This window comes from Leptinotarsa decemlineata, unplaced genomic scaffold (assembly GCF_025532065.1).
Source record: "Leptinotarsa decemlineata unplaced genomic scaffold, Ldec_3_MD MMD2_P_RNA_scaffold_7, whole genome shotgun sequence".
Lineage (NCBI taxonomy): Eukaryota > Metazoa > Arthropoda > Insecta > Coleoptera > Chrysomelidae > Leptinotarsa > Leptinotarsa decemlineata.
In genome coordinates this window covers 1,511,737-1,529,895 of record NW_027412534.1, presented here as the reverse complement: position 1 = coordinate 1,529,895, position 18,159 = coordinate 1,511,737, and positions in this window count along the sequence as shown.

The following is an 18,159-nucleotide window of genomic DNA, read 5'->3' as shown; positions in this document are numbered from 1 at the left end:
CATTCAAATATAATATATATAGGATTGGCCCTAAAACAGTGTCCTAGGTAATTTCTGTTTTCAATTTCTAATGGGTCGCTCAGTACACCGTCTATTTTAACCATTTGTACTCTTTCATTGAGGTAATTTCTGATCAGATCATTTGCCAGACCTCTGATACCAAGATTATTCAATTTCGATAACAATTTTACCTGATTAATGGTACCGAAGGCCTTAGCCAAATCGATAAATACTCCCAGGCATGGTCGTTTTTTATTTAAGTGATCATATATTTGTGTGACTGAGTTACCTATGGCATCAGAGGTTGATCTTCCATTTTGAAAACCAAATTGGAAATCCGAAATTATATGATGTCTCTCTGTGAAAGTCATTAAACGTTTTTTGAGGATTTTTTCGAATATTTTTGCCAGATTGGATATTATGCTTATTGGACGATGATTGCTTTTTTTTTTTGCTCGACTTGAATACAGGTTCAACAATTGTTATTTTGAAGTTCGAGGGGCATATGCCCGTGGCAAAAATAGCTTTTAGGAATCACACGTTAAAAGGTGAGACCTCGTTAATACTTAGCTCTCACAAGTTTCTCAACTTCTGAGAGTTGTCGTTCGTATGGGTGCGACAGCTGATTAACGGAAAAAATGATTTTTTTTCTAAACATAAAGGTTTCGTTATATTTTCAGATAATGTTTTGATAACTTTCACAGAAATTCTATCATACCCAGGTACAGTGTTTGTCTTTAATTCTCTAATTATATTCAATATATCAACCTCATCACATGGTGTTAGGAAAATAGTATCACCCACAGTATTCATATTTTTAGTTATTACGTCATGTGCTTCTTGCCTGATTTTTTGAGCTATTTTTTCACCCACGGTTGAGTAATGGTTAACAAATACATTATCAATATCGATTTTGTTAGTGATTATTGAATTATCTTCCGTTTTTATTTCTTTCAGTTCGACAGTTTGACTTTTTTTATGATTTCCTGAAAATTCATTGACAGTAGACCATAGTACTTTTGGGTTATTTCTATTCTCTGATACTTTCTCTTTATAGTATTTGTAATTTTCATTTGTTATTGTATTTGTGATTTTATTGCGCTGAGTTTAATATTTTTTGAACAGTTCTTCATTGTTAGGAAATTTTGTATGTTCCTTGAATAGTTTGTTCCTTTTTTCATCCATGAGATCATTTCTGAGGTGATCCATGGTCTTTTACAATGTAGGATTGGTAATATTTTTTGTTGTGTGGCCCTTTCCATTATATTCTTAATTTTTTTTGTCAGATTTTCAGATATATTATCAACATTGGTATTTTGACTGAAATTATTACTCCTGTCTTCCATTCTTGCCAATAATTGTAGCATTTTATAATCGACAGATATACAGTGTGACCCATTTTTAATGGAAACACCCCCCTAAAATTTGAAGTTGAAAATCGATTTTAATAATTTTTTTTTGAAATGTCAAATACTAAAAGGTCTACCTTGGCACAAAATTTGAAGTGTTTATTAAAGTTTCAGGGCATACTACGATATTTTTTCTTAGTTGAAAATCGGGATTTTTTATTAGCGATTTTTTTATTAAAAAAATCACTACGCCACTGGATTCAGAGTGCCTCTAAATAGGTGTGACCAAAATTTCATGAAAAAATATTCATCATTAACAAAGTTATGACAACTCAAAAATTCGAAAACTCACACAGCTAACAGTCACAATATATCATTTTTTTATGATTTCAACAATAAAGTGCCGCCAGATGAAAAATAAAACAAATAGCGTGAATATTTTTAATGAAAATAACGGAATTACATTCACACAATTCAACTAACAATGGAGCAAACAATTTTAATAAACGTAACTAATAACTAATTATTGAAATGTTTCGATTCAGTGCAACAATTAATTCTTATTCATATTCTAGTAGCCTCTACTAATCCACCACGTATTTCGATACGTGTCGATGTGTCGTAGCGCTTACGAATTTTTCTGATTACGTTCCTTAATTCTTGAGGGCTAATATCTGCACATACCAGTCGAATTCTTGCAAAAAGTTCATTCCTATCTCTTGAGCGGTTTTTGTAAACCTTTTGTGTGAGAAGTCCCCAGAGAAAAAAGTCCAAAACCGTGAGGTCTGGAGATCTGGGTGGCCACTCTATAAACGGACTACCACGGCCTATCCATCGGTTTGGAAAATGTTCGTTGAGCCATTGCCTCACAGCTCTGGAATAATGAACTGAACACCCATCTAACTGGACAATTAAATTTAATCGTTCATTGATTGTCAGCTCGTGAATAGCATCCCAAAACTCTGTGTTTAAAAATTCTAGAAACCTCTGCGAATTAATGTTTTCCTCAAAAAAGAAAGGACCAATAATTTGTTCGTTCAATATCCCACACCAGACGTTGACTTTTTGGGAATACTGGCTTTTACAGTTTATTACCCAGGAAGGATTATCCGCTGCCCAATAGCGACAATTCTGTAATGGCACTACTTCATTTGTAGTGAAAGTGGCTTCGTAGGTATATAAAATATTTTTTAGGAAATTTCTATTGTTCAAATATTCCCCTTGGGTCCATAAATTTTGACTTGAAAGGTTTAATATTCTTCGCCTTGAGACATCTCCGAATAGTTTCTCGTGGAATATTCAAATCTAAAGTGGCATTCCTTATACTGGCATTAGGATCATTTCCGAAATAATCTAAAATGATTTTATCATTCCTGTCATTCCTGTTTCGTCTTTGTACAGGATTACTTTTCAACATCATTTTTGATACTGCACCAGTTTCATTGAATATTTTATTTATTCTATTCACCGTACCGCAGCTAATACGAGGACGATCTGGATGTCTCTCAATAAATACTCTACAAACCTCTCTAGCACTTCTAACGTCATCTCCTGAAAGGCGTACAATTTCAATTTTCTCTCTTTAGCTCAATCTTGCAGCCATGACACAAAATAATTCGAAGAACTTATGGTAAATATTGTTGACAATAGTACCCTTAAATCTTTCACAAGTGTCAAACTGTAATATCATTTCCATGGCAATTAAGATTTATACTGAAATATTAGGTCTTAGTTTTAGTTAATTTGCGTGAAAACTTGAATGCCATTCCGTTATTTTCATAAAACATATTTACGCTATTTGTTTTTTTTTTTCATCTAGCGGCACTTCATTGTTGAAATCATAAAAAAAATATTCTCATGGCTATATCTGTTGATATAGGGTGTTTTTTGTGACTGTTAGCTGTGTGAGTTTTCGAATTTTTGAGTTGTCATAACTTTGTTAATAATGAATATTTTTCCATGAAATTCTGGTCATACCTGTTTAGAGGCACTCTGAATCCAGTGGCGTAGTGATTTTCTCAATAAAAAAGTCGCTAATAAAAAATCCCGATTTTCGATTAAAACAAATATCGTAGTATGCCCTGAAACTTTAATAAACATTTCAAATTTTGTCTCAAGGTAAACATTTTTTTACTTTATATTTCAAAAAAAAATATTCAAATCGGTTCACAACTTCGAATTTTAGGGGGGGCGTTTCCATTAAAAATGGCTCACACAAAATATGTCTTGGTTTCCACTTTTATTCGTGTCGGCTCATTTATGTATGATTTGAATCCAAACTGAGAAAGAACATTCAGATGATTTTCAAATATTTGGGTTGTTTCTCGTATGTTGATGTTTATATCACCAACTGGTATTTGAATATCAGATTGTGAATAGTTTTCAAAATCTTCTATAAATACGTTTTTATCTACAAAATGTTGTCGATACATTGCTGTTAGATTCATATGCTTCCTGAATGAAAATATTTTTGTCTAAACTACTCTCAGAATTCCAATTTCCTTAATATTGTTCTCGATTCTATGTTTTTTGTGTATATATAAAATAACCCTATCGTTTTGATTTACTGGGTTCCCACTATAAATACTTTCGTATTCAGGTATATCAAAAAGGAGTTTATTTTTTATTTCCCAGGTTTCTGTCAGTACTATACGATCAAAATTATCTTTGATGATACCAATGTTGAAGTAAATTGATGGAAATTTATTATTATAAGCATATAACGTTCTCAAATAAATATTTTATTATTATTATTGAGTGAATCATTATATTTCCTTGGTAACTTGTACGCAACGCTCTGAATTTTAAGTGAACGGCTTGCTTGACGAATTCAGTAATAATAATTTATGGGGAATAATTAAACTCATAGGGTACATTTTCGGTAATGAACTGAACTGAGACTAAAACACGGGATCGTATATTTTATTCATCGACCCGGTGGTCAGTGGTAAAGTCCCTGTGGAAATTTGGAGCTTTGTTTGGTTTACGACGGAGTGAGAAAAGTTATTTGTAGTTTAAAGTATGACAAAAGCTTTTTCGCATTGTAATCCCTTGGCTATTATTTGTTCTCTACAAACCAGGAGAGTTTCTCCCTTCCGAGTCTCTGGAGGATGCTATTTAGATTTTTTCTGTGTCTTTGACTTCTTTGGAATGTCGATCAAAATTCCTTCATGGCTCGCTTGTTAATATACATAAGCCGGATAGAAAAACGTTTCACCTTTATTTTATGGATTTGTGAATCAATTCTCAATCGATAGTTTTTTGTCCCACACATTTTATACACAGAATACTGAATTATCAATATTTTTCAAAAAAATTTGATCACGAATGAAGTTCAGTTTCATTTTGATGTTTCATGTGATTCTGTTGTTGAATTGAATTTTTTTCTGAATATTCAAATTTGTGAAAAAACTCATAGATGAATGAGTGAAATTAATAAAAATAATATATATTGTATGGAATACAATACAGTGTGTAACAACGAAAACATAACAGAGCCGTTTTTGGAAATAAAAAGTAAGATGTTTAAAAAAAGCTCGGACACGTCGATTTCTAATTAAAGAGGGACACCTTTCAGACTAATCAGATTTTTTGATAGGGAAAAGTAGGTCCAGTGGCACTTTGTTTTAAAGGTCTTTCGAATATCTTTACATCTCTGTTAAAAGAAAATTTTTGTAACGATTAGTTTTCGAGATAATTTGAAGATTTGAATGTATTTTTATTGGGTTCAACTCTTTTTAAGATAAATCAAATTGTTTTTAAGGTACAATTTACGTTCAGAACTTTCATAAAAAAAATAAATTTTTGCGTTTTATGACAACCTGCTAATGCGTGTCCATTTGATTTCGTAAAAAAGTAGAATTATTTTATGAATTGAAGGGGTTATATTTTTAGGAGTGATTAATTTTTGGGAAAGGAAGTTTTTGGAAATTGATTACTTCCTTCCTTTCCTTGGAAGATTCCCTCATCCTTGTTTTTGGTATCAAGATGGAGTAGTAGAAAGTCAAAAACTTTCTTTCCCAAAAAATAGAATCATTTGTTTATTACGAGGAGATTTTTTCGGAGGATGGGGTTGGTTACCACCCTTACATTTCAGGTAAATTGAGTGACATCTCCTTATGAAGGTTGCCTTTTGATGTGGATATTTAATGCTCCTGATAAAAAAGTGAATCATACAAAAAACTTACCCACACAACAAATACAACCTGCTGATTTTCTTAAATGCTGATGACACAAAAAAGTTTGAAAAACTGTTTTAGGGTTTATGAATCCCAATAATTGTTTTTAAAGCACACACAAAAAAAGCACCACCTAATAAGGGTAACTCACATAGGAAATTTATAGTAAATGTTCAAAATGTGCGCCATTTTGCTCCATGCAACAATAAAGATTTTGTTCGAATTTTGCTCTTACATTATTCAACATCTCAAGAGTTAAAGCTCGGCATTCATCAATAATTCTACAACGTGATTCATCCAAATTGGCTGGCTGTGTAGCGTAAACTTTAGACTTAAAATATCCCCACAAAAAGTAGTCCAGTGGTGTTAAATCTGGTGATCGTGCTGGCCATCCAATTGGACATCTTCTGCCAATCCATTGTCCTTCAATTTGATTATTCAAAAAATTTAGAACCTGCTGGGCATAAGGGGGTGGTGCACCGTCTTGTTGAAAATGGATAAATTCATCTTGACATCTTGGATCCTGTTCAATTATTTCAACTATACGAGGTTGTGTTCCTCTTCAAGAAGTTGTAAATAAGAATCACCGGTTAAATTTCCATCAATGAAAAATGGACCTATAATATGATTGCCTAATATTCCGGCCCAGACATTCAACTTTTGAGTATGTTGGGTATGTATTTCTGCGTATTGTCTTGGGTTTCCATCCGACCAATAACGGCAATTGTGACGGTTCACACAACCATTAAAATAAAATGAGCTTTCGTCCTAAAAACAGATGTTATAAAGCAGCTCGAGATTTTGCATTAATCTCTCACTCATGCCCTCACAAAACTCCTATCTTCGGTCAAAATCATCCTCATTGAGTTCATGAACAAGTTTAATTTTGTGAGGATGGAATTTGTGGTTTTTAAGAATTCTCCTTGCGCTCATTTGGCTTAGTCCGGCCATTCCTGATAAACCTCTGGTACTCAACCTGGGATTGACGATGACTTGATAAATCACTCCAATCGCATTATCGTCATTCACTACCCTTCGCTGAACATTTCTTTTCTCATTTGAAATCGAACCTGTCTCCCTGAATTTTGTGACCAAATCCAGAACGTGATTTCTGCTTAGGTGTTTACCACGGTTTTGCTCGTTAAATAAAATTGATGTTCTATTAGCATTTTGGTCGTTGCCAAAAATAAAGCAATAACTGAAACCCTTTCAGCAGTAGTGTAAGGCATTTTTAAACAAATAACAATACACGACCAGTTTAAACAAAACAATCGAACGATGTACTAATGAAAACTGGAAGAAGAGGAGTGGGTGATGATTTTAAAAAAGACATTTTATTTAACAAAAAACTGATGAGAAGAACTGCTCGAAAAAATTTTTATTTAGGCATACAAGTTACCGAGTGGTCTGTCAAATTTATTATTAACAAGGCGATTTTGACTTCTAATTATCTCGAAAACTAATCGTTACAAAAATTTTCTTTTTACATAGTTGTGAAGGTATTCGAAAGACCTTTGAAACAAGGTGCCACTCGACCTACTTTCCCTATCAAAATAAGCACTAAATAGTACGCACCCCTCCGAAGGGGTGCGTACTACAAAAAATCTGAATAGTCTGAAAGGTGTCCTCCTTTAATTAGAAATCGACGTCTCCGTGCTTTTTTTTTTTAAATCTTACTTTCAATATTCAAAAACGGCTCTATTAAGTTTTCGTTGTTACACACTGTATCTGCATAGTTGGCGTCAGAAAAAAACTGGGCATTGTATAGTATTTTATTCGATATTTGTTTCAATGACTTTCTATTTGAGTATATTAATTTCAAATTACTATAGCTACTTTTATTAGTTTGGGAGACATAAGAATTGAACTTAAGGGATTGGTCAATTATGAGACCAAGATTTTTCGTAGATTCTGTCAAAGGCAACTGATGCTCGTTCAGAACGATATAAATATTTCTCTCATATTTTTTAACATTTTTATTGCAAAAATGTGCCAAGAAAGAAGGAATAAGGTGTGGAGGTGACGTGGTGAATAAATGCTTGTATTTTTAAATAGTTTATCTTGTGAAAAAGAAGGCTGAAAAGTTGATCTTTTCTGAAATTTGAAGGGCCGTAACTTTGTGAATAAGGGGGAGCGCTACTTTTTCCTTTCGAAATCGTAATCAACGCATCAAAATAAGTAAGTATACCCAAAATTTTTTCAAAATCGCCGGGACAACAAACAACAAGGTTTGTAATCGCCCCATCTGCCTGTGAACGAGGTAACCAACCGCATATCTTGAGACAAACTCATTGGTGCCAATAAACAGTCTGAATTCAGGAAAGGTCATAGTTGTACAACTGAACTCCTACATTAGTGATGATATAATGAGAGCAACGAGAGCAACATAATGATATGCATGATATTGGTTCTCCTCGATTTCAGTAGAGCATTCGATACCTTGAATCATAAACTCCCACTAAATATAGTACATTACATGGGGATATCTGATAACGCTGTCGAACTTATGGGCAATTATCTGGAAGGTAGACAGCAGCACGTTCGTTTGGATTCTGAAGTGTCGAATGATCTGGAACTGAAGGCAGAAGTACCACAAGGATCAATTTTGGGTCCATTGCTCTTTACTCTCTACTCATAAATCTTGCTGAGAAAACTTGAAACCTGTAATGTACATCTTTATGCGGAAAACACTTGATATTGTTATTTTTTTGTGTGGTTGTAGTAATAAAGACGATTATTATTATTATTAAATGAAGTGTGCGCTAGTCAGGCCCTATCCCCAGAAGTCCCGATACTTTCGGAAGGGCGCGCCAGCATTATCAATCAACCACCACTCCCCACAGCATGGGGTAAGTGATCATTGGGTCCAAAAATCATGTGCCCTGAGCAAGCGCAGTGAGCCAAGAATGACAGCCTTCTGCATCTGTGCGGCTAAAATTTCTGCCTCAGCCGGTATGATTTTGAGATTCGAGACTAGAGAGGACATCATTCCACCAAGGACTCCAATATAATCAGAACAATCATCTTGACAAAGTGATCTAGATAGAGTCTGTGGAGTTTGAAGAGAAAATCTCTATATTTTATCCTCTTTTCTGATGATATTCGTCTCGCCAGGCACTGGTGGTCGAGAAGGACTACATCAGGCTTATTAGCTTGTATGAGCCTGGGGGTGAGGAACGAATAGTTCCAATAAATTCGGCACTCATCGTTCCCCACAACGGATTCAATATCTCCCGGAGCGTAGGGCAACACCGGTGTGTTGTGAGAGTGCCGTAGATGGTGATATAGCACTCTTGGGGCCGCGTTATGTCGATGGATATAGGCCGAGACCTCATATGCTGGACATGCTAATAGCAAGTGCATTAGGGTAACGGGCGCCTCGCGGTAGGCCCTGCACCTTGTGTCAGAAACCTCTATAGCCATCACGCGACTGCGGTAGACTAAGATGTTGAAGACACCATCCTGGCAAGCCATGATGAACCCCTCAGTTTCCGACTTCAGCCCACTCAACCTGAGGAAAGCGAACGTCAGGCGCTTTGATAAGCCAAGGTTTCCAATGTTATTGAAGAAGGACCCCATGCATTAGCTTATCCTTGTGAAGTGAGGTGATTTCTGCGGCTTTTATCTGAACGGGTTCCAACTCGGTGACATAGTTGTGGTCACCTCGATCAGTGACGAAAACTATACCGAGTTTATCAGCTGCTCGAGCAGCTGCCCTAAAGTGAAATGATCCAATTTCTGCTTTCTCGTGGTCACGGACCATACAGAGAAGGGGATCCGAACTCCCGACGACTTTACAGGCTGTATCCGGTACCATTCTCTCATATAGACACTCCAAACTCAAAAGTCCACGACCTCCCTGTTGTCGGGGGATGTTTAACCATGAAACGGACGATTTGGGATGTAAACTCCTATAGACATACATCATTCTTCGGGTCTTTACGTCGAGTTGATACAGCTCCTCCCGAGTCCACTTCACTACATCAAACGAGATTGGAATGGCAAGCATATTTGTTGCAGCAACTTTGTTCTTCCCCGACATTTCCGATGACCAGATCTGTCGAAGTTTGTGCTGATACTTGCCGCGGAGAGAGTTTTTTACTGCTCTTACCTCTTGTGAGTGGCGTTGTCCCACTTCGAGGTAAGTAAACGTCTCTCCGGCATCCAGATGATGTAGGATGCTTCCATCTACGAGCTGCACGTCCTCTCCGTAGTCCCCGCATCGGTCTGCAAGTATGTTCCAATAATTGAAAATCTTTTGCGGCAGTTGTATCGCCAACATTATATGCAGGAATAACTTCAGTGAAGAATCCTGCACTGACACCTGTCTGATATAATCCAACGCCCTTCGTGGTACTAGCCAGGGAAGTAGTTGTTTTCTGTAGGTGTAAGTCCATTAACTTACAGTGTAGGGAGTTGAGACTGGCCTGAACGAATTGTTCTATTTCAAATAGTTATTGATCAGTGTGGAAAAAGTTTATGAGAAACCTATATAGTTCCAGAGAACAATCGGAAGGAGGTGACTTATTTTGTGGAATACTTCACTACTTTCAGTAGGGCAGTCGTGCAGCTATGATTGGGTCTGAAGCCAGATTGAGACACTGGTAAAACGTTTTGTTGACAACTGACAGATCACTACTAACAAATATGAGAAATAGAAAATTCTATAAACGTTATTTTCAAAAGTATGAACATTTTTATCACTAGGACACAATTGTTTCTCAATGTAATTTTTGTGAGGAACGGCTGGAATTTCAAGAACAAATTTTTATTTTATGAATCATTCCACCTACATATGTCACTTTTTTCTCTTCCTGTGATAGTGAAATTTTTTTGTTTCGTTAGTCGTGAAAAAGATTACCGCTATTCCGTTCTTGAACCTCTAATTTATCGCTTGATCTAGACTGATTTATCTGTTTCGTTCGTAGAAAGTGTGAGAAATTGCTTTCCAGTTTTTCTTCAGACACTCATTCGGACAAGCTCTTCAAATAATAATGTGTTGTTTACGAATCACTGTCATTTAGGAAATGTATGATGGTGTTATTTTCAATCTTCGAGATAAACTGCGAAATCAGTTTGACATCTGCTCATTTTGAAATGTAATAAGAAATTTTTATTGAACTATGATTATTTCTGAATGATTTTTTTTCAAAAAATATAGGGGGAAGTCCCCTAGTTGCGGACAAGAGAATAAAATAAAAACAACTTCGACAAATGTAATTTTATGAATTATGAATGACTCTCATTCCTTGGCGAAAAGGAAAACCGGTTGTCTGGGATTTCACATTTGTCGATACTTTGGCTCCTTGTCACGTTCCATCGACTTCTGTATCCAGCGGTGCAGCAGCTTCATCAGCGGAATTGTCAAAAACACGAAAATACAGTTATTTGGTAGAAAATTTCATTTTCTATGCAATACGAATCGAAACATTTGTTACCTTAGGCCCCCAAGCATTGGAGTTCATTCGTGAAATCGGCATTAGGATATCCAAAGAAACAAATGACCCAAGAGCTACCTCTTTTTTGATTCAAAAAATTAGCATTCTGATTCAAAGAGGAAATGCAGCTTCATGTTTAGGTACAATTCCTCGATCAAAAACCCTAAGTGAATTATCAATGTTTCCCATGAACAAAATATATCGGCATGTACAGACAGTGCAAGAACTGGAGTTGTACAGTTTGGTGGAAGACTCGCAGCAAAACCTTCAAGCTTTGACAGAAAAGGAAGTGGGAACTCTAAATGAGACTGAGTTTGGACCTCTAGCTGAGCCCTCAAAAGAACTAATATCTAATTCAGTTTTGAGCAGTTTTGCTTCGAATTCCTTATCCTACCAGTCCAATGAAGTAGTGAATCATCCTATCCGTGTTTACTCAGAAGAAGATAGTAGTGGCAAACGTAGTTGCAACAATAGATCGGTGATACATTCTTCAATCAAAACTCTTGGATTCAATGGTTTAAAAAATCTTGGAAACACATGTTTCATGAACAGTATAATCCAATGTTTATCAAACACGGGATGGTTGCTGGAATACCTAAAAAAGGATGCATACATGGAAGATATCAATACTAGTATTTCTAGTATGAAAGGTGTTTTAATCAAATCGTTCGCAGAAGTTATCAAGGAATTATGGTCAGAAGATTCAGCTGATAGAGTAATTAACACAGTCTGCTCAAAAAATCAGATTCAAAGATTTGCCCCTCGATACACGGGTTCTGCACATCAAGACGCTCACGAATTCCTTTGATATCTTTTAGAAGGTTTACATCAGGACCTTAACAAAATTACTGAGAAACCTGAACCGATCTTAACTGAAATTGACGAAAAATTGAGCGATAACGGAAAAGCACAAGAGTCCTGGCAGAGATATTTGAATATGAATAACTCCAAGATTGTAGACTATTTCGTTGGTCAATTAAAATCCACTATGAAGTGCACACACTGTGGACACTCATCAGTAACATTTGATCCTTCCTGGGATTTGTCCCTTCCCATACCACAAAGATCTGGCCAAGTGAGTTTGTCACATTGCTTGGATTCTATCACAAGAGAGGAAACTCTGGATGGAGATGAAAAACCAATGTGTTCGAGGTGCAAGCAAAGGAGAAAATGTACAAAGTCCTTGTCAATCTATAAGTTTCCCCGTATTTTAGTAATTCATTTGAAAAGATTCTCTCCGACAGAAAGGTTCAGAGGCAAATTGAATGTTTCCATTGATTTTTTTTCAGATGGATTAGATTTGAGCAGTTATGCAGCAGACAATGTGGCTCCTTGTCGTTATAATCTATATGCACTTTCAAATCACAGTGGGACTACTTACAACGGACATTACACAGTATATTGCAGACACCCATATAGTGGCACGTGGCATGAATAGAACGATTCACACGTGTTCCCAATTTCGCCAAAATCATGAACAGGAGGGAACGAAGCAGCACCTTTGATGTGATTTTTCTTTCTTCTTTCCTTTTTTTATAATCTTAGTTCTTTGAATTGATTTGTATTTCATGATTGTTCCAAATTTCATTATGAATTACAATATTTTCAGTCTTTTCAAATGATTAAAGAGTTCTAAATTTTATTTATATATTAATCAAGTCACTCAATTATAAAATCAAAAACAATTAACAAAAATACAACTTTTGCTTAAAGTTTCCAATTTGGTACTGAAGAGCCTTAGGGCAAGTGTCTTAAGGCGAAACATCGGTGTATACCAGTGAGGATGGCAATGTTCTATGTAAGTGCAATTTGTTATCATTCATTTAAAGTAGAACTCCTGTGAATTATATCTGATTTTATTCCATAATGAATGTTTGGAATACAAACTGAGTAGAGAAAAGTATCTTCTGTATAATTCAGTGTTCATATAGAAGTATTTGTTTCGAAAGAATTTTTTCTTTCGTATAATTCAATGTTTATATGATGGTAGCTGTTTCAGGAGTACTTTCTTTCAGTTTGTGTCTGAAAGTTACTTCTTTGCATGATCTACACATCCATGTATAGGGTTACTTCTTTCCTTTCTTTGGAAGACTTCCTCATCCTTCTTATTTTTTTTGTATCGAGATGGAGTAGTAGAAAGCCAAAAACTTTCTTTCCCAAAAATATTTAGGAACTTCAATTAGGCTTCGGTAAAAAAAATTAAATTTTTGGCACTGGCACCTAGTACCGGACGGACCCAACTTCTAACCTCTAGCGCCGGACACTATTGAAACGCCGTGCATTGGTCGCATATATACACATTCAGGAATGTTAGCACATGCTTCATGAGTCCACTCTTGACAACTAGAACATTGTATCCAGTCTCCGTCGTGCACAATACGCAAGTAGTTTTTCCGATGTTACATTTTTGAGTTATTCGATCTTTTTCCTCCGTTTCATGTCAAGTTTTTCCTTTGGCCTTCACACTTTTGATTCATTCCTCCTTCTCTTCTATTGCTTCTTTCAACTTGGACCCCATTCTTTTCTTTTTTCCTCAAGGTTTTTTTCATTATTTTCTCTTCAGCAGCAATTTCGTAGGTTGATAATGTTAAAATTTCGCTTCTTTCAGTTTTTCTCTTCCAAACTGCTGATCTTTTCATAGCAGTATCCGACAATGGTGACAACTTATGGACATTCTGAACAAAATCTGGATCAAAGCTCTTCGACGGCTTGGTACTGCTGATTATTGGTTTGTTGATAGATTCTCTAGAAGTGACTGTCGACTCTTCTGAGACCAAAATCAAAAATCCTTTATTATACATTTCTCTTTGACAAATATGAGGTCTACTGTACAGAATATTTTCAATATTTACATCTCTCCCACATACGAGAGTGGTAGGAGGAGGGGAAAAGGATTGGTGAGGGAATAGGGAAGATCAGCAGGATGAGACTTCAATATTGAGCCCCTAGACGTCCGCAAGGTAAAGCGCCGCCTCATAGACCCACGACAGGCCGATGGGAGGCGCCCCCGCTGATGTTAACGGGTGGCTTTCTTTGTTGGCAAAAAATGCGTTTGTTAATTAACAATCGTTTTTTGCAACTAAATATTAAAATTAAGGAACCTTTTTTTTTCAAATCATAAATTCTATTGTTCCTTAAGGTTTTGAAAAAACTTTTTTTTCATTCTTTTTTTAATTGTTCATTTAAAAAAAAATTGTTATAAACAAATGTTTCTTTTATTTTTTTTTTTTCAATACTTTGTTCTATAATAAAAGTAACTATGTGTTCAGGTCAGGTATAAAGGTAAACCCTCCAAAACTGTAAGCAGATGTTTCTTCCACGTAACAAAAAAATATCGCATACCGGAATTTTAAAGTAATTTAAAAGTTTGTGAGCATCAGAAATTTAAAGAAAGTTAATGAGTAAACTCATTGATATCAAATTAACAGAATGACTGATTGCTTCATTTAATTATCTTAAACTCCATACAAATATGACAATAAGTGAATGTTGATGATCCTACAACTACTAAAATTGCAAGTAATGAAATCCTTATGATTTATTGTTACATGACACGAAGTTCATGTTGAGACTGAAAATTTTTTCTTTTTTAAATAAATAACGATCAATAATTAAATAAATAACAGCACCACAACTTTAGTAAGCATATTTATCAAAACTGCAATAGTTTGAAAGTTATTATAATTATAAAAGCGAAGGAGTGAATGAAAAAGACTTGTCTTTTTCATTCAATGAAAAAGACAAGTATCAAGGTATCACAATATTGAAAGTTTTATAAAAAATAGAATAAATAAAAAAAACACACACGAAGAGTAAATGAACCGCTTTTAAAATTACTGTAGTTTTTATACAGAGTGGTCCAACGGAAAGTATGCACCTTGCTTTTCTCCTTTTTTTGTAACTTAACGCAAAAATGCTCATACAGGTCAATTTTGCTTTTGAGGGGGACACATTTTAGATGTATTTTTCTACCTGTGCCTTCAACTCTATAACCCTGAAATTTTAAATGGAAAGTGGGGTCGAGTGATATATCATTTGAAAGGGCACAAAATTATCTTTCCATTGATACCTAATGTATTGTATTTCACTGAGACATGTAGGTATTATGAAGAAAAACAACTACAACCCAATACTTTGAAATGTGTAATTGACTTAGTAGAATCCTACTTCAGCAAGTGCTGAAAATGTGACCCATTTGCTTCCATACAATAATACAGATTTTGTTCAAATCTATTCCTAACATTCTGTAGCATATCAGGTGTTATACTTCTGCACTCTGCTGTAATTCGTTGGCAAAGATCTTCTATGGACTCGGGCTGCGTAGCAAAACATGTATTTTTCAAGTGTCCCCAAAGGAAAAAGTCTAAACACGATAAATCAGGTGACCTGGCAGGCCATTCGATGGGGCCTCTCCTTCCAATCCACCGTCCAGAAAACCGGTCATCTAAACACTCTCTTACCGGAGCAACATAGTGAGGAGGTGCTCCATCTTGCTGGAAATGAAGCCGATCATCATTATGATTTTGGTCATTTTCAATTATTTCTGTTATGAGAGGATCAATTGTATCTTCAAGCATGTTCAGGTAGACCTCACCAGTTAAATTCCCAGGAATGAAAAGTGGCCCTATGATATGACTACCTAATATGCCACACCAGACATTGATTTTTTGAGGGTACTGGGTGTGGACCTCTCGGAATAGGTGTGTGTTACTGTCATCCCAGTAACGGCAATCATGCCTATTCACAGCTCCATTAAAAAAAAATGTACTCTCATCGGAAAAGCACGTGTTGAATGATAGGTGCGGATCTTCAATTAGTAGATGGCTCAGTTGTTCACAAAATTGCAGCCTTCTATCGGGATCATCTTCATTGAGTTCCTGTACTAATTTAATTTTGTATGGATTAAATTTATAGGCTTTTAATATCCGTATTATGGACGAACGGGAGACACCTGAGGCTGCAGCAAGCTGACGTGTACTTTGAGTATCATCCAATTCAACATGTCCCAAAACAGCGACTTCCACTGCTTCATTTCTGATCGGTTTCCGTGGCTGGTGTTTCACATTACAGACAGATCCGGTATCGACAAATTTTTGGACTAACTTGGCAACGTACGAATCATTCACATTTTTCCCGGGATTTCCCAGGATTATTAAAGAGGCGAGCAGTAAGTCTACCACAACTATTATGTTGATAATAAAATTTAACAATTTCAACTCGTTCAGAAATGGAATAAACCATTTTTACAGTAAAGTTGTAATAATTTCAAAAGCAACCGACCTCAATCAATGAACTTTTGCCTGAATTCATTTTGTACACTTATCTGCTGTTGTTATTTGAACCAAAAAACACACGCGAGAAATTGAGGAATGTAGTAGTGATAAAAGTGCCTTTTTTTTGCATTTTCATTAACATCAAAAATATCGAGTAAATGTTCTTGCTTTTTTTATAACTATTCAAGTAAATACAACAAATTAGGTATCATTCGAAAGAGAATTTTGTGTCCTTTCAAATGATATATCACTCGACCCCACTTTGTATTTAAAATTTTAAGGTTGTTACTCACCCTCGCTAGGGGGTTGAAGGCACAGGTAGAAAAATACATCTAAAATGTTTCCCCTTCAAAAGCAAAATTGACCTGTCTGAGCATTTTTGCGTTAAGTTACAAAAAAAAGGAGAAAAGCAAGGTGCATATTTTTCGTTGGACCACTCGATATATTAGATCAAGCTTTATCCTCCTTACACGAAAGATTCAATTCATTGAACAATCATAAATGACATGTTTAATTTTTTATTTACACTAAGTGATGACTAAGATCAAAGTCGATTAAGAAGTAGCTGCAAATGATTCATTGGATATTAACGCCGATGATTTGTGCGAGGAAATCGTGTAGTGTGTCTTTAAAAAAAAATAAAAATCAAATAAATAGATAAAATGAATACATTGAATTCCATTCAAAAAAAACGAAAAACAGCATTTTTTGTTTTTTCCGTGTAACTCGAGAAGGGCGAGAGTCCCCGTAAATTTTCTTTGACCATTGTATTGTTCCCGATGACAGTTACTTTTTTTCCCATTCAATCGTCTTCGTATCTGTTACGGTTTAGAATATAGCAATGTTATCACATGATAAAATAAACAGCCTGTACAGAAATTGCCCCATATAGCTTTTTATTTCTGGAACGGATCCTGATATGGTTTTTTATACTGACAAGTAGACAGAGCAAATCTTCGTTCATTCAACTCACATGTTATTTTTCATAGTTCAAAAGTTACACATACATTCACACTAAAAAAGTGGCCACCCCCCAACCAGCAAAGTTGTTTTATAATTCCATGGTGTTGCAACAGTTTTATTTTATCAGTGTTTTATAATTACTTTCAAAATACTAATTGATTGTATTAGATGATCGGTGGACACAATAAAGCTGTAGGCAATGAAAGTGTTTTATAAATTCATCATAAAAACGTTTATGAAATAAAATTAAAAAACTATTATAAAATAGTCAGGAAATCACAGAAACGTTTTTACAACTAACTTATAAAACTTATTTTCCTATAAAAGTAAATTGTTATGTAGTAGTTTTATAACACTTTTCTCCGAGATGTTCATGATAGTTATGAAACTATTTCAAGCTTATTTTATAACTGTTTCCTGTAGCTTTAATGAAATAATCTTATTAGAATGCTTTGAAACACTATTTTATTTTCATTACCATATTGTCACTTCAATGATAATTTCCCAACTATTTTAAAGTATGGTATATTTACTACAATTCAAAAACACTAATATTACTGTTATGAAATCAAATTGCTTTTGCTGATATATATTTGCTGCCACCAAGAATAAAATACAGCATTTAAGAACAACCATCTGACATCGATTCCCAATCACAGCTTTGAAAAGTTCTTCAAAATTTTAGTTGTGTTCAGTAAGAATATTTCTGTTTAGTTATTCAAGTGGGACACCATCGATATCGTGGTGGAAATTAGTTCTTCAGCAACTTCTAAATATTTGATTTTTATTGAGTAAAGGTACTCCATAAGAAAATTCAATATTTTCGAGGCATTGGGTTTAGTAATTCAAGCTCATCATTCTCAATTTGGAAGACTGTAAAATACAAAGGATTTGTACTTGCAAGTTTCAGTTTTTAGTTATCTATTTAGAAAACCTGAATATTTTGTTCTGAGCGAAG